The following is a 19,567-nucleotide window of genomic DNA, read 5'->3' as shown; positions in this document are numbered from 1 at the left end:
ATGACTCCAGTGCATAGTATGCATCCACACCTAAGTGAGCCTTGGAAATATCCGCATAGCACACATATGGTGCAGTTGGGAGATGTGGCACATATGGAAGTCATGTTAACTGCAAGGGTTGCCAGGACACACGTTCCAAGTGATTTGCATGACATTACACATGACTTGCCAGTTGTTCCAGTGGTAGACCTTAAGGTTAATGTAGACACTACCCTGTTCCTCAGGTGTTGTTCTCATGTGTACATGACTGGGATGTATGGCACACATTACTGGAGAGTAGTGTGATATATGTTACAATTATAGCATACTTGTGACCCTCTCCTCAGAACTTATGTTAAAATATGTGCTGTCTGCCATGTTTAATCATAGCATGCAGGAATGTTTGGATGATCCTGGATGCTGATGCCTCTGACACACCAAACATGTTCCCTGGTAGTCTATTAAGGGTACCTGTGGCTAACATACTAACTTCAACACATACCTTAATTTCCACTTGGATGGGTTCCCTGCATTTAGCTCTGTATCTGACTCAAGGCTGCCAGAGGTACCAAAGTTCCTCTACTGTTTTGTCAGCCTGCAAAGTCTTCACCCTCTCTGTCTATGGCTGTTGGCAGCAGCAGCAGCATTGGCTTCAGCCTGTAGCGCCCACAAGTGTATGTAAAATGTAGCTGTTACTAAAAATATGTACTCCACTATGTTCTCACTCCACATATAAGAAAGGGCATGGCGTCTACATTGATAATTTATATCTTGTTGAGTAGCTTCACAGGATTGGTTGATTACCATGCAGTTTAGCAGTGTATGCTGTAATTAGCACAGACTAGGTCAGATGCAATCAATTACTAATGTACACCATTATAAAAAGACAAATGTGCAACTAGGCAAACCAATGTGGATGAGAGTTATTTCATAAGTCAGACAATTAATTTGGAGCAGTATAATTTGGCAGAGAATTATTGTACTCCATCAGGTATGTATCCATTTTGCTACCTAAATAACACATATGTTGGAATTTACTTAGGAATAATGTGATGCAAATGAGTAAGCATTTGTTAGAACGTTACTCATTACATAGCCTTGTTTTCCAGCTATTTGAGAGGTACAGAGGTTGTAGAGTAGGCTGAAGGCATAACCCTGTGTGATAACTATGTACATGTTTCATTCACAGGTCCTTTGATAGCACTTTTAATATTACACTTTTGTTTGGTTAACACAATTGTCCCTTAGCCTATTAATATGGGATTTTGTTTGGGGTGGGGGGGGTGAGTTCCTGCAATGGCACAAAATACAATGGACTGTTGTGTTGGGTGTATGACCATAAGTGACTATCTGTTATAGATCAAAAAAGGATATGTTCCTATTGCTACTCTCCTTGTTTTGTGCCCCACCTTGTTATTTTTTTACCTCTTTTGAATCTTTAAATTGTAATCAAGCAGTGAACATGGACAGTCTTCCTTTACTGCTTTATCTGTCCACAGTTTATTTGTACTTGTGTGATCCTTATATGTGTTATCATTATTTTGTCTTTCAGTAAACAATATGCCAGCTCACTGTAGGCTCACATTTTCTGAGGCACAGAATGACCTCATAATTGAAGCATTTTGCCAACATCATGCAGTCCTGATGGCAGGTCAATACATCAGAATGTGCTGCTCTGTGGGTTGAATTGGTCCGGAACCTTAATGCAATTGGGCGAGCAGGCGCAACACAGAGCCACAAACATGATTCATGCTGTAAGGAGGCGTGCAGCTAAAGTGGCACATGATCATCAGGTCACCAGTGGTGGGGCTGAAGCAGTACACCCTCTTACCACCATTCATGAATTCCTGGAAAACATTGCCAGACAGGACAGCTCCCAACAATCCATTAGCCAATACGTTCTGGATGTAAGTGCCACTCCTGCATCTCAGGAGGAAATTTCAGGTATGCTTTGTTAGATCACCAGTAGAATACAGCTGCATTCATTTTTTAAAAGTATATATAGCATTTATGTGTGTTAGGTTGTTTTTTTTTTGGTGAGGGTATCTTAAGATAGCTGCAGTTTTAAGTTAATTTAGAGGCTGTCAGCCACATTCTTGTTAACATTGCAGTTACTGTAGATATATATTATTAAAAGTATTACCCCCTATTATAATGTTAAATGTGGTGCTGTTGCCATCATCTCTCCCTTTAATTTTATCAGGGCAATCAGGAATTCACAGCTATAGAGCTCCTGCAGTTGGTAAGGAGACTATGTTCATGTCAGTACTGTAGATATATTCCAATATATGTGCTAACGTGTCATCTCAGGTCTGCTATATGGATTGCTGTACACTCTGTACACTTGTCAAACTGTACAGATATTTGTTAAATGACCTGTTATGTATAAATGTCTATACATACAGACATATACATATACATATCCATCTATCACTCTCTTTCTCTCACATGCATGTCTAGATGTTTGACTCATACCTCTGGCCCATATTTAAGATCATAGTGATTGACTTGCAAACTATTGACAAGTCATTAATGACACATTCAGACTGCATACCGTGCAGAAATGTCATGGTGAAGCAATACCTGTTATTTTATTACCTTTCTAGGTTTGTAAGGGCAATATGTCACAATGGCACCTATTGTTGTGCCTTTGTCCACCCATTATTCATGGCTTTGTCTACATTTCTTGCTCTAAAATTTTGAGAGGTATAAATGCATGTAATAGTGACAGTGGTGTAAATTGCTTAAAATATATTGCAGCATAGTAGTGTTGGTATGAATGTATTCCTGTTTTCCTTCCTTTTATCACAGGTGAACATGGAATTGGTTCTGTGTCCCCTACGCCAACTGATGTTAGTGTCTCATCATACTCTGATGATGATGGTAACCACATTGAGGTATGGCCGGGGTTGCAGAGGCAGATTCTGACACAGAGGTTGACATCCAGTGACCCCCCCCTTCAGTATGTCTACAGATACTCAGTCCACTGAGGCCATAGATATTGGACAGTTGGAGGCAAGGACATTGACCAGGGAAGTGTGGCTACTGCAGCTTAAGTGACTGTTGACACTGGCCATAGCCAAAGATTTGACAAGGTGCCACACAGGTGGATTTATAGAGGTGCTTGGATGAGGCCTACGGTCCCTGCCCCACCTGTTGCAGGTGTCTAGACACATGTCACTCAATGTATGTTTAGGGCCATCATGGAGCCACAGACATGTTCAGAAAGGAACTCCAGAAGAATGCTCAGAGTTATAGGTGCAGCACAATCTGACATTTGTGACTGCCTCCACTGTGTTTTTGATTCCCTGGACTGGTTGTATGACGTGTTGGAATGGAATGTGTCTGTGAGAGAACACAACACAGAGTATCTGTCATGGAACGCACATTGTCTGTGATGGAACATCTGCTGGGAGAGTAGCATCAGCCTCATGGGCATAATTCAGCAACTACATCTGCTGAGAGCCAATGTAGCAGTGCCTGATCATGCTCCCATACTTGCAGTACATTCACTGCTCCAGCAGGAAGTATGTTGTCCACACCCAAACATAGCAGGCCATGGGGTCCTGGTCCTGGGTGTTCCCTTTAAGGAAGTATGTCCAACAGACATCGGTCACCTTAGGTAGTAGCACAGCATCTGATCTTGGGTTTAGAGGTTCCAGTGCAACTCCTGGCAGAGCCAGTTCTCGTGTTCAGGGGTGGAGATGATGATCTGTCAGCTCTACCTTGCATGGCTCACAGCTGTTCAACATACAAACACATAGGGCTAGAACTGAGCCTGGCTGTGTTCATGCAGACACTCATATACTAGTGCTACATTGATGGCACCTACAGACACACACACAACATTTACATGGTCCAACATGGCTGCTTCCATTGCTTATTCACACACACACACACACACACACACACACACACACACACACACACACACACACACACACACACACACACAGGCACTTGCCAACCTATTGTATCAACCTAGGCCTCCTGCACACCCAGACAACACCTTGTGCAAGTGATAATAACTGTGCCACATCCCTGTCATCTATATTTTGGATTCAGGGATACTAAAGCTATGCATCTAATGCACAGGTGACTATATTAATATGACTTTGTTACCACCATTTGTGCTGTTGAACTGATAATTGTACCTGTCATTTAGATTGTACTTAGCTATTTAGGCAGTTGGTAGCATAATAATTTATCTGCTTTATAGTGGATGCTGTTGTAAGAGCTGTGAAGTCAGACAATTAAATGTGTCTCAATATCTCTTTAAGGATTGTTAGGTACAAACATGTGGGTGCACATCCAAAGTCAACCTATCACATTCAGAGCTCAGGACTGTATGACAGTAGTGAAGACAAATTTCATCAGAATGGCAGTACAGTATAATGTTCCTTTTTGCATGTACATCACCATAGATTCTGACACCTCATGGTGTTTAGAAACATAGCTGATATATCACAATATAATATTAACAGTCAGATATAATGCATGACCAAGTTTTTTCCTAGCAAGGACCACCCATGCCCAGGAGAGAAGCAGCAGTGATCCATGGCAGATAATGTTTTCACAGCAAGTCATCCAGCATCTCCTTCAACAGGGTAAAGTAAATGTGCTGCTTGGCATGGATTTGAAGCCTACTGCAGAGGAGAGATAACCTTTGAGAGATGTATCTGTCTCTCCAGCATGTCCTATGTATGCCATAGTATACACTAAGGTCCTGAAACATGTAACTCTAGGCCCACATTAGCTACAGGTGTGCAGTATTTTCATCCCATTTTGGGCACAGATAGGCCTGTAGGGTCTATTTTATGTAATTGAAAAACATGTTCATCGAACACTTTTTCATCGACACATAAACATCGAAAACACTAATCACCGAATGGCCACTTCAGCAATTTTTTTCCCCAGGGGAAAAAATCGCTTGGCCAAAGAAAAACAAAACAAACTTTCAAACCCTACAAAGTGTGGAGCTTTGCCCCTCCACCCCCCTAACTAAATATACCAACTCTAAGATTGCACTACAGTGGGGAAAACAGAAATCCCTGATGACAGCCAAGTACTTTTTTTCCCCTGGGAAAAATTCACTGAAGTGGCCGTTTGGAGATTAGTGTGTTCACTGTTTATGTGTAGATGAAAATGTGTTCGATGAGCATGGTTTTCAATCACATAATATAGACCTGGCCTGTAAGGCATACATAATCTGCCTCAAAACTATCTATATGATACTGCACACAGTGACAGCTACTTCAGTCTGATCAACGAAGACATGTGTTGGAGACCCTCTGATGTTTTATTACTCAGACATGTCTGAGGTTTGTCAAGTTGGTGCAGATGTCTGGTACAATACATATGAAAAGGAGGATTATATTCATTAATACAACCAATGAGGGATTAGTATAGGGGATTGATAACATATTTTGCTATTGATATAATGCCATTGCTAATGAAATGTAAGATGTAAAATGCCTGCCTCCCCAAAGTAGACCCAGGTTGCAGTTGACATATGTTCTAAGATCTATCAATACAGAAGTGGGGAATAGTGTAGTCTTGGTTATTTTATAATAAGCAGGAACATTTATTATTACCACAGGGTATGCTGATGCATTTTGTGCAATTGATGTAACACCCATAGCTTTGTCAGCAGTCATTAGTGCCACAAAGATGGTTTGCCACAAACCCTCTGTTTTTTTCAGGACTTCTGAGACATATATGTCAAACATGAGGGGCCACAGCACTGACATTTCTGTTGCCACACAGGTGACAGGTCTGCTGCTTGAGGTGAAGCTTTGCCCCCCCCCACACCCCCACACACAGGTGAATGGTCTACTGCTTGAGGTGAAATCTCACACTGTGATTGAATGTTATTGGTCTGTGATCCCATTTGCAAACTAACTGATAACACAGGATTTGATACTCACCTTGGTTAGTTTCTCACTGAGATTGAATGTTGAATTGTGTTCAAGGCCTTGGCCAAGTTACGATAAGATGTGTGCACAACTTTGACTTTTTGAATGTCTCTGGCCACAGTCTTGAATCCACCATGTTTTGCAGCCACAACATACCCTTGAGAACACCTAACTGGAACACATCTAGTGTTTGGAGGTCACCTATGTCCTTAGGCCTGAGATGCATGCAAATTGTTTCCATTGCCTTTCAGCAGAGGTTGCATAAAGTTATGGACCTATAATTACACTTGTATTTTGCTAATCATCCTTTACGTGTTTTGAAAATGGTTGTTGTAAGGACACAGGCTGGAATGCCATATGGTCCCATGGAGACTGTGCTCCTAGTCATGGAGAGGGCAATGATAAATTTCTCATTGTAGATACCACAGGTTAGAGGTGATGTTGCACGCATGGTTTGTAGTAGGTTTGGTGGTGGCGGGGGGGGGGTCAGCACTTTTCAGCCAAGCATGTCTGCTAGCAGGTTTGGAATTTACACTGGGTCAGTGTGTGTGCTACCATACAGACTTGGTTCCAAATACATCTGAGTTATATTGTATATATCAGTTTTCAGATATAAATGAAAAAGTTGTATGGTTATCCCTAGATATGTTGTGTAAATTATTAGCATAAGTGCTCTGTAAGGTTTTTGAAGGTGTATTGTTGGAATATTTACACTGAGGACAGTGACCTTCCAGTCCTGGTTTCTCAGTGTTGTATTTGTAACCAGCAGCTTCTTTCACTTACTGTATAATGTAGTTATGACAGACATCCATAGGTTCATAGGTTCATAGGTTCATAGGTTGGTACTAGGCTATCAGCCCTAGGGCCTATACAAGCCTAGCCATAACAATTCCCTGGCTATTTCTTCCCACATTATTTACTTTCCTGGACCCCTGTCTAGCAGGGCGACTGACGTGATCCCTGGGGTGAATTTCCTTTCTCCCATCCAATCGTCAAGGTTCCTCTTGAAGAGGTCCAAAGAGGCACTCTGCTTGACATGTATGGGCAATCTATTCCAGAGTCTGGGGAGTCTCTGGGTCAGGAACCTATCCCTCCAGCATGTTTTGTTTATTGTGATGACAAGGTTTATATCCCTGGAGCGTGTAACTCTGAGGGATTGGGATTTCTTTAAGTGTAGCATGTCCAACAGCTCTGGGTTTGACATGGCCTTGTATGTTAAGCAGAGATCGCCTCTGAGTAGACGATATGTGACAGAGTATAGCTGGAGTTTTTTAAGGCGGTCAGCGTAGGGCATCTGCTTTAGGCCTGTGATTCTTTTAGTGAGGTATTTCTGAGGGCTTTCCAGTTGTTGCAGATGTCTTGAGAGGTACATACCAAATGAGGCGTTGTATTCTATAATGGGTCTAATGAGGGATGAGTACAGTGGGACAATGACCTCCTTTTTTCTGGATGAAAAGCCCTTCGTGATGAGGTGTGCCACATAGAAGGATTTCCTGACTGTTGTGGTGATGTGGTTATCGAAGGTGAGACCACTGTCCACTTGTGTCCCTAAGTCTCTTATCACACTTTCTGTGTTTAGTGTACTGCCACCTATATGGTAATTCATGGATACATGTTTTTCCCAAATGGGATAACAATATATTTCTTGGCATTGAGCTTGAGCCCATGGCTCTGGCACCAAGCATCTGTTTCTGTAAGGCCCTTTTGTAGAGTATCCACATCATTTGGGGATTCAATAATGGCTCCCAGTTTGCAGTCATCTGCAAACTTTGTTAGCCAGAGTCCCTTAGTGTTGACCTGTACTTCAGAGAAGTAGATGCCAAACAAGAGCGGCCCCAGGACTGAACCCTGAGGTACTCCACTTGTCACTTGTCTGGAGCTGGATTTGGAGTCGGCTACTTTTACAGTGTGGGTTCTATCAGTAAGCCATTTAGCAACCCATTGGGTGACATAGGGATTAATGCCCAACTTAGTAAGTTTATCTATGATTCCAGAGTGGGGGATGGTGTCAAAGGCCTTGGCAAGGTCTGGATAGGCTGTGTGGACCACCTTACCCTTGTCCATGGCTCTGGAGACTGATTCAAAGAAGTCAATCAGGTTCAGGAGACAAGATTGGCCCTTCACAAACCCAAACTGGGTGGGGTCCAGTGTTTGAAGGTTGCCAATGTCTTTGTTTATAAGTTCCATGATAATACGCTCCATGGCCTTGCAGATAAGGCTTGTCAGACTGATGGGACAGTAGTTTCCGGGATCCAAGGTAGATCCCCCCTTGTGGATTGGGATAACTGTAGCTCTGCGCCACTCAGTGGGCATGAAACCTGAGGTGAGGCTATGATTAAACATGACACTTAGGTGAGGTGCCAGTTCATATTGTAGTTCATGTAGTACACAGCCCGGGATGTCATCTGGTCCCATGGATGCTGTATTCTTGGCTTTAGAGAGTGCGTTTTGTACCTGTGTGGCTGTTATTACTGGGATTTGGCAATCTTCCGGTATTGAGATGGGCCATTTAGGGGGTGAGAGGGGGTGAATTTGGCACTGAATCGATCTGCCAGGATATTGGTATGGTTTGTATTTTCTGGAGGATCTTTGAGCCTATCTGGTATGACTATGTGTTTATATTTGTGTAGATGTGTAGACAGGGCATCAGAGAGTAACTCAGTATAGCTGTCAATGTCCTTTGTGGAAAGGGAGGCTTGGAAGTACATTAGACTATCCCTTAGGAGGGTGTTGTTCCTTGGATGATGTTTGTGAACCTGACTTCAACTTTCTGGAGTTCAGTAGCTATATCTACTTCAAAACATACTGCCTTATGGTTGGATTAAAAGTGCAGGCACTACACGTGTGCCATTACATTTTTCACTCATATTTTTGAAGAACAGGTCTGGAATATGAGATAACCTTGTGGGGTGATGCACTATTCTTTCCATGGCATTTCATTTGACAAACTCCAGGTAATATTTTGCAAGTGAATTTGTTGTCCTATAATTATTCCAGTCAATGGATGATTAGTTTCACTCACCCCTGGCTGTGTTGTTTTGTTCTACTTTAATTGTTCCATGTAGTAATAAATAGACCATGTGGTCTTACATGTTATGGGCAGTGTCCTATTAATGATTGGGGAAATCAGAAGAAGCTGAGAACAGAGATGGAAGGAAAGATAGTGAAATAGGTAAACAGCTTCAAGTATCTGGGAGGAGTAGTTGAGGAGAAGGGTAGTCTGAATGAAGAGGTCAAAGCCAGAATCAGAGGGGCTGCAGCCAACTGGCATAGAGTATCTGGTGTAGTCTATGACAGAAGAATGCCAAAGAAGCTGAAAAGTAAGGCATACAAGACAGTGGTGTGACCAGTACTACTGTATGGTACAGAAACATGGGCAGTAAAGGCAGAACAGTTGAAGAAGCTAGAGGTTATGGAAATTAAGTGCCTGAGAAAGGTGATAAGATGCACACTGTGGGACAGAAGATGAAATGAGGACATAAGAGCAGAAGCCAAAGTAGTTCCAATTACAGAAAATATCAAAGAGAAAAGATTATGGTGGTTTGGGCACATGTGTAGAAAAGCAGAAGACAATCTGGTAAGGAAGATTTGGGACAGACAGGAAGAAGGTAAGAGGAAGCAAGGATATCCAGCAAAGAAGTGGATGGATTGTGTGAAAGAAGATCTGCCACAGTCAGCCATGATTGTTGAAGAAGGCAGGAGTGTAGCACTGAATCGAGAGAGTTGGCTACAGTTAACATGGTACCCGCCCCCATGTATAAAAATGGGAAAAAGGGTGCTGATGATGATGATGATAATGATGACATCCTTGAACCAGATTTCTGTAACTGCACAAGCATCAACATCTTAACTGCATAGAGTGCTTACAGACAGTGTGGTTTAAGATGTGAAACTCATAGGGTTTAGCAGCATGACCCCTATTTTGTTGGAGTTGTACATTTTCACATTGGTAATTCTGCTTTTGTGACTTTGCCTAAAAAAGGGATTATGATGCAGTCAAGTGTCTTATGTCTGGCAAAACAGCATGCTCTATGCACCATGTCATCCCACACTGACAGGTACTATATAAGCTTAGAATAACACCAGAAACTTAGTCATGTTCAGAAAATATGTTGTTCTTTATATAGTGATATCATCCTAGGTGAAGTTATAATGCTGATCAAACATAGGGACATACCTGGCTGGGACCCATGTTTAGATAGGTCAATTATGTCCATGTTCATATATTTCATATAGGCACGTCACAAGTTGTGCATACCAAGATGAAGTATGCTGGATTAAGAGCAGGACTTGTTGTTGAGAGACTTGATTGCATGTGTGTTGTGAAAGACTTGATTGCATGTGTGCTGTGATGACTACCTCTGCCACACAGCTGACACTAAACTTATCCTTGGTTAAGCTGGTGAGTGGGGCATCTGTACATTGCATTATGCAGTCAACTATTATGAACACCTTTGGAATAGATGCCTATTGCCTTAAGCACTTCAGTGGTGAGACACTGGTGATAATATATCTTCTGTGTATTGTCTGCTTTGGGTGTAGTATTAGATGTAGCCTGGTTGTATTTAGCATGTGTCTGCTGTTTAGGCTGGTTTATAGGGAGTACCTCTGCACATGATGGTTTGTGTTGGGTGCATATTATGAGTAGGATTCAAGGTGCGTGAGCAGGCAACCTGTTTAGTGTTACTGTTCTGGAAGCAACAGAGCACTGATTCCAGATTCTTACTTTAGGTGGATCTATTTAAAATTGCACTTCAGTGATTTAGATGATACTGGATGTTCAGTGCATATGAGGCATTATCTGCACTGAGTCAAAAACTCATGTCAACTATGATAGCAGGGAAACAGAGGGAAAATGATAGGTGATAATGGGAAGTTTGAAACTGGTATTTGCATAAAAAATGCAAAAAGGAGGAGTACATGTGATCTGACTGCTATTTTCAGGTGACTAACCTATGGGGTATACATTAAGAGGTCCTTCATAAGGTGGATCAATACCTTTGTTATTGATATGTAAGTGGGTAAACTGCTGCTTGTTATGCAACAGAGGTTCTGACAGCTAGATCTGCTCTGCTACATAGCAGCAGCCAATTGTATTTGAAAGAAAGTGTATTGACATTTCTGCACATATGAGGACAAAGTGTTACAGCCTCTGCATACAATCCAGAGCAGAGCAGAGCATGTAATACAAAGACACACTGTTAAAGCCCAGACTGAGTCCTGAGATATTAGACTTCAAATAGATGCTCCTATTCTACACTCCTGCCACAAGTGTACAGATGGAGTTTCTCCAAACACGTGTCATCTGCTTCTTCCAATTCTTTTGGATAGTACCATTAGGAGTCAGTACAGCAGATCATACACTTTCATTTATACCCCTCCTCTGCTCTGTCACCCCCAACCACCTGCATTTCCTCTGTCTCCACATCCATAAACCTTATCTTAGGCCTTCGTCTTTTCCTCTTAGCAGCCAGCTCCATCCTTAGCATCCTTCTCTCAATACACCCAGCCTCACTCCTCAGCACATTTCCAAACCAACACAATCCCACACTCTGGCTTTGTCTGCAAACCATACAACCTGACCTGACACTCTAATATACAGTTAATACTCCTGTCCATCCTCAGCATACACAATGCAAATCATAACATCTAAAACTCTACCAACACCTGTTATGACTCCTGTATTATTGTCAGTGGCACTGTCTGCAACCCGTATAACATAGCTGGTCTCCCTACCATCTTGTTAACCTTCCCTTTCACTCTTATTAATAGCCTTCTGTCAGAAATCACTCATGACACTCTTCTCTACCCAGTCCACCCTGCATGCACTCTCTTCTTCACCTGTCTTCCACACTCACCATTACTCAAAACTGTTGATCAAAGTATTTCATTTCATCTGCCTTCACTAACTCTACTCCCTGCACCCTCACCATTCCTCTATCCTTCCTCTCATTCACATACATATATTCTGTTTAGTCTTGCTGACCTTCATTCCTTTCCTCTGTATAGCATATCTTCATCTCTTCACGGTCTCCAAACATCTTCCCTACTCTCACTACAGATCACAATATCATCCGCAAACATTGTAGTCCACGGGGACTCCTGTGTAATCTAATGTGTCAACCTGTCCATCACAATTGCAAATAGATGTATGATGTTTATGCATACAATAACAGGAATGTTACTGGTGTCTCTCTTATATGGCATAAGATGACATCTGCCCATCTGTCAGGTTAGTGTGTGACCATGGCCTGTTGTGATGTATACCTATCTAATAATCTGATACCACTGATGACATCAGCAGTGTATATCAAAGACAGGACGGCAATGTCCCATAGACTGCTGTAAAATGTTCTGTGTAACATCCACCAACAACCCACACACAGTTGACTGCAGTAAAAATAAACCCCCTACCTATCAAAGTTTATGGACTACAGGACACAATACTTAATGCATGAGTCATGGCACAAGTCTGATTTTAACATGACTTCAGGTAATCTTATAGAAGATGACATCAGCAGGCCATCTGGGGGACAAGAGTTTAGAGGCCTGCTCTTGGATGTTTGCGCAAGCACCAAAACAGTGGAAAACCATGTAATTTGTGAATTCAGTGTGGGATACACACTTATACCCTTTTTTATGGATGCACACACCAAGTTGGCTGCAGTGAAGCTAGAACCCCTACCTATCTAGTTTACATACTACAGATCACAGTATGTAATGCATGCACCACAGCACAAGTCTGTTTATAACAGGACTGAAGGGAATCTTATGGTAAATGACATCAGCAGGCCAAGTGGGGTACAAGTGTTCAGAAGCCTGCTTCAACTGGATGTTTGTGCAAAACCACATAATTTGAGAAGTCAGTGTGGAATACACACTTACTCCTCTCTTTATGGAGACGCACATCAAGTTGACTGTAGTGAGGATAGAACCCCTAGGTATTGAGGTTTACATAGTACAGATCACTGTAGTTAATGCACTTGCCACAACACAAGTCTGTTATTAATATGACTGCAGGTGTTCTTATAGATAAAAAAACACGGATAGGAAAAATGAAAAAAACTATGAACGCCACAGACATGCAGGTAGCTGGTGAAAAAAACTCTTTTCTTGCACTGCACACCTCGGCCTCCTTCTTTTCCCTCAAGGAATACATTTTGTTTTTGTTCACACCACCATATAAATCATTAAATTAATATTTTCAATCCAATCAAGACATCTTCACATACATTTAAATAGTTAAACACTTAAACAATTAAACAAACCATCACTCAACCAACCAAATTCATCTCTATGACTTCACTTCATTTATGCATAATGCGATCTATCACTTACAAAAAAAAAAAAAAAAAAAAATATAAAAAAAAAACTTAATAATATTTTTTTTTTTTTTTTTATTTCCCTCTACTAGCATTTGTCATAAATGACTTGAATGTGTGAACTTGAACTATATCCCCACAAAAAAAAAAAATTTTTTTCCAAAAAGCCTCAAAATATATATATTAATATATTGTATGCCCAAAAGCAACTTCATATCGTATATACATAGTGCAAATATGCTCAAGAAAAAATTTTTTGTATATATATATATATATGTGCCCTGTACAACTAATTTTGATCAAAATGTGTGTCCTGTGTTTGCTTTGTTCCCCGAAACCTATATTACATATTCTTCTTTAATACCATGGAAAAATTTACATGTCTAAATTCATGCCATTGGGAGAAAGAGTTTTAAAGTTCAAAATGAACTTAGACTCCATTTCTAATAATTTTTTGTTGTTAACTCCTGAATGGCCTTCCTAATACACAAAATATTAATCCTTCCGCTGAAAGTCTAAGAAATGTTTAGCCACTGGACTTTCCTGTCTACTATTCCTAATGTCTCCTAGATGTTCCATTATTCTTAATTTGACTTTTCTATACCACTTTTGACACCCACAACCAATAATATATACCACTCCCCTTTGCAATAATAATAATATTCCAAAGCCCTATATTTTTATTATTGATCTTTGTGCCATCTAGGTTCATCACTCTGCTGCAAACCTTGCACTTCCGCATTTATATGTCCCAACCTTGATACCTGCCATAAGAGAGATGATTTTGCTTGGAAAGAATTTTCCTACTCTATCATCTCCCACCTCAGAACTTTGGAAAATTGAGAAAATTTGGTGACAAAAATAAACTTGGGCACTGGAAGACCCAATTCCTTTTCCACGTTCCTTCTGGCAGAACGTACTATGGCCTCTTGATACCCCCTTGATTTCAATTTACTTTCTATTTTATCAAACTCGCTTCCCACCAAACTTATGGTAGATGACATCAGCAGGTCATGTGGAGAATAAGAGTTTGGAGGCCTGCTTTGACTGAATGTTTGTGCAGGGACCAAAATAGTACAAAACCATGCCATTTGAGAAGTCAGTGTGCGCTGCACACTTATACCCTTCTTTATGGAGACACACTCACACACACACACACACACACACACACACACACACACACACACACACACACACACACACACACACACACACCAAGCTGAATGTAGTGAGGACAGAACCCCTACCTATCTAGATTTATATACTATATGACACAGCACCTAACACACACCACACCACCAGTATGATTTTAGCATGACTACAAGTGATCTTATGGTAGATGATATTAGCAGGACATGTGGGTGACCTGTATTTGGAGGCCTGCTTGGAACAGATGTGTGTGCAAGCAGCAAAACAATGGAAAACCATGCCATTTGGGAAGTCAGATAGGGATACATACTTCCAATTTTGTTTACACACGCACACACACACACACACACACACACACACACACACACACACACACACACACACACACACAGTTGACTGCAGTGAGATTAGAACCTCTACTTATCTCAGTTCATGGACTGCAGAACATAGTACTTAATGCATGTACCATGGCAAAAATGTGATTTATGTAGGACTGCAGGTGAACTCATACTAGATGACATAACCAAGCCCTGTGCTGAACAACAGCTTGGGAGGCCTGCATAGTCACATTGCTTCTTAGTGCCATCTGAGGCTAGTACCATACATGACAAATACTGTTTAGTAGCCTAGCTGTGTAACAAAAATACCCTTATTGAGCATATTTGTCTGTTTGCATTTGGATGAGCAAGCCTGTGAGCACCATCAATTGGCCCTGTCCATGAGGGGGCACACCACATTATATATTGCAATTTGTACAGTGGTTGACATATGTGTGGAAAAATCAAGGAGACCCAGGGTTGTTGTGATTGCTGGTGTTGCTGGTGGGAAAACAAATGGATGGCTTGTCAATATATGTACATATACTTATATTGTGCCCTCAATTTGCAACTTTTCCACAAGTAGTGTTAGGAGAGGCATGGGGTCTAAGAATGATAGGGCACCATACCTCTGAATTGTCCAGATATTCTCAGAATGTCCAGATTATTGACACATTTTTTTTGGTCTGTTTCTCACAAAACTGTGGTTTCTGGAATATCAATGGTAATCATTGAGAAATGAATCAGAAAATAATGTCACACACTTGAATTTCAGACTTCCTATCCTTCAAAAAATCATGCTCATGCAATGCCTGTTATTCTATTGTAAAAGCAATTAAAAAAAAATGTGTCCCTATCTTTGGGCCTTTGTTCCCCCATTATTTGTGGCTTTGTCCAGATTTCTTGATCTAAAAGGCTGAGAGGTATGTAGGGCACTAAGGACATATATATATATATATATATATATATATATATATATATATATATATATATATATATATATATATATATATATAAAATGCAATAGCATGAGAAGCATCAGATTTGTGCTATGATTAACTAAGTGTACATGCATGGGCATTTGCCTTTTTTTTACCTGTTTGCATGTAGGTAACAGTGCAAAAATGCGAGGCACATTGCTCATATCCAGGACTTACTATTATGTAATATATACCTGCTTCTACAGCCCACTCCTATCTGTACTCCAGGCCGGGATTTTACAATTACTAATGACAATAATTGAATGTATCCATTGTCTGTGATTGGCAGTCTGACATAAATCCCAGTTTCTCCTTCACTGTTTCTGCAATGTTGTACTCTGTGTAAACTGGCTAAGCCTTATCAAAAAGGTTTTATACATGTGCCGCACTGCACAAATATGGAATTAAAACAAGATAAAGTTGATAACAGTATGGGACACAGAGTCACAATCTGTAAAACACAACCTATTGCTAGTACACCTCCAAAACATCTACTTATACCAGGATTAGAACCCTCAACAGCAGTATAGCTTCATCAAACATGATGGCTGCCTTAGTCCTTTTGGCCACTGAAGCAGCTTTCCAGAACTGGGGTCATCCATCACACAACCACCTGCATGAAAATTTACACTGCTATTCATCAGTTACCTAACACATGCAATGAATGATCAAATCTATATTATTATCCTGAAAATGTGGGGGATAATAACTGTGACAAACACCCCTATACCGGGGGTTTGGGGGTAGCAGAGATGAGTTACTGTTATGGCAGTTACAAGGAGACTCCTGTTTTGGGGGATGGCGGAACAAACCACATTTATTTTTAGGATACAAACAAGTCTGAAGTCAGATACTTCAATGTGTAGCCTCACTTTCTAACTTCTCTTTTGAATGATGTGCCACTAATCTGCTACAGTAGGACTGTATGAATGTTTCATGCATGAGGCCTACTAATTGCAAATGGACACACAATAGTAAACAAAGTGTCTGAAGTCACATGTCAGTTTAATTTCTGTACAAATATACCACTAGTTAATTGCATACTGTACCACGTTCGTAGATAAAAGGATATGTTATAATACTCTTCAAGGATACAATGTAGGTTATGGACCTACGTTGTAAATAGTTTAGACTTCTAGCATTGAGTAGCATTACCTTCAGATTTTGCATGCTTGTACCTGTTACGATGGTGGTTTTGTCCTTTGAACTTTGCCTAAAAAAAGGCATTATAGGGATGGCAAGAGCTTTAGCGAGTAACATGAATCCCAGGGGCGACAGGTTCAGACCATCTCTGGCAAAGCATTATGGTTTGTCGATCATGTCATCCCAGGCAGACAGATACTGGAGCCCCTTTGAATGACAACAGAAGCTTAGCCAATTGTTGAAGTCAATAATTTTGCCCTTATATTGCGGTATCATTCTGGGCGAAGGCAGGATGCTACTCAGGGCTAGGGTCATACCTGACTGGGCCACATGATCCGAGAGCTCTTTCATGTCTCTTTTCATGAAGTCCAGGGAGGTACATCTCAAGTCATTCACTCCAACATGGATAATGACAGAGTCATATTTGTACTTGTTGTGGAGTGACTTGAGTGCATGTGTTATGTGGCGGATCCTGGCACCCAACAGGCAGCTGACTGTAATTTTCTCCTTGTTCAGCCTGGTGAGTGGGACATAAAGTGTGCCTGACTACAGAGTCACTTATGACTAAAGTGTTAGGTACATTGTCTTGCCTTAGGGGCTTTTGCTGGGTGGCACACTGGTGTTGTGAGCTATGTGACACTTTGGTTGTGATTGGTGTTTGTTTGCATTTCAGCATCAGAGGTCCTTGTTGCTTGGGCAGGTTACAGTTAAGGGCCTCTGCATATGTGGATTTAATGTTTCTATGTGTGGGTGTTGGTGGTGTGGGTTTATAAGGGCTATGTGTTGCTTGAAGTGTAGTGCGGGTGTTAACCTTCTCCTCCTCTGAGTCCTTCTGTGATTGTGGTGACCTAGTCATTGGTGTGGGGATGTGTGTCCCTTCCCCTTGCTGATCCTGCTGCAGCTGTTGCCACAGGATCAGGTTGTGGAGCACAGCACATACCGTGAATATTTGTGTACATATGCGTTGAGTATACTGCAAGGCCCCACCGGATATATCTAGGCATTGGAACCATGACTTCAGAAGTCCAAACACACACTCTATGATGTTCCTAGTTTGTGCATGTGCCTCATTATGGCATTCTTCTGTGTGTGTGTGTGCATTTCTGATGGGTGTCATCATCCATGTTCCAGGGCATTGCCAGCATCCCCCAGTAAATGGCCATGTGAGTTGTCCCTCCTAACAACCATCTGGTACAGCTGTGATGTGTGCCACATATGGGAGTCATGATAGCTGCCAGCGTTGTCAGCACACACATTCAAGATAATCCCCTGGACATTGCACATGATTTGGCAGTTGATGGAGTGGTATCACTTGCAGTTAATGTAGATTCTACCCTGCTTATCAGGTAGTACCTTGATGTGTACATGAGTTCAATCTATGGCATCCTGTACTTCCATGTAGACTCCTGTAAATGGAAAATGTTCACATATATTACCAGTACAGGCACAGAGTCTACAAAATTTTATTAAAGATTGTTGGATCACTCCACTTTGTTGTTTTGCTTCATTAGGACACATTTCAGCTAGTTATGCTGAATGCATTCTACAAAGGTTTGTGTAATTGCATGTGAGTGTGCATGGTTGAGCGCTACTACACAGAGTTTACTGAATCTAAATTTATTCGCTCCCATGTCCGCATCATGCTGCAATGTGCACACAGAAAAAATAACAATGTAAGCTTTATTGAATTCCCCCCCCCCCAATTCTTGTAGGAAGGCATGCCACCCTCCACCCTCCACACCCCTTGCTAATTATATATACTAATTCTGAGAGTGCATAAACACAAGGTAAAGGCATATTCATCAACCCCATGGAATTGTTCAATCTCAGAAACCTGTCAGCCAGCTTAGTCACTCACCAACAGTTGCTCATAAGGAGCAAACCTATATTTATACATACATACATATATACATATATATATATATATATATATATATATATATATATATATATATATATATATATATATATAGACACACACATATATAGGAGGAGAGTGCATGTACATGAGAAATAGAGAGTTCTTGGCAAATTAGCTATGGGGAGAGATCAAACAGAGGAAAATGAAGGTATATCATTATGGTAAGGGAACTGCGTTAAAAGGGACGTATGAAATTGATTTGACAGAGAGGTTTGGTAAGGGCAAACTGTACAGGTGGTAGGGTAGCTGAAAAATTGCACTGTTCGTGGTGATGATTTTGCTGGAGAACGTTATAAAAAGAAATGGGTAGTAGGTATATATAAGTACATTATTAGGATATTTGAAAAGAAGAATTATTGGGCACTTTTGAAACAGAGAGGGCAACTTTAATTCTCAGAGCATGACAGGATAGAATGGACATGAAGAGCCACCACCCTATTTCTTTAATCAGTGTTGACACAAAAATGTTACCCATGATGTTAGCTAGGAAATTAGAGGCCATCAGCATCACATCAACCTTGGAAGATGAAGGACAGAAGGAATTTGTGAAAGGTAAAACAGATGAAGAAAACTGATAGATAGTAGGAAAGTTGTAGAACAGGCTGAGAAGCGTGGTAAAATCAAGCAGGAGTAATATATAAAAAAGGCATCTGACATAGTGTAGTGGGGTTTCTTATCTATGATATTAACAGAGACAGGTGCATGACCTAGCTTAAGAAAATGGGTAGAAGATTGTTTAAGACCCAAAAAGTAGGTCTGGTAAATCAATAGTGATACATCTAAGGAGATGAAGGAAGAAAGTTATATATAATAAGCACACCTACTCTCATCAATCTGTTTA

This window comes from Protopterus annectens, chromosome 5.part1, assembly GCF_019279795.1.
Source record: "Protopterus annectens isolate FY-2018-M chromosome 5.part1, PAN1.0, whole genome shotgun sequence".
Taxonomy (NCBI): Eukaryota; Metazoa; Chordata; order Ceratodontiformes; family Protopteridae; genus Protopterus; species Protopterus annectens.
The sequence above is the reverse complement of the archived record's forward strand: the minus strand, read 5'-3'. Positions refer to the sequence as shown.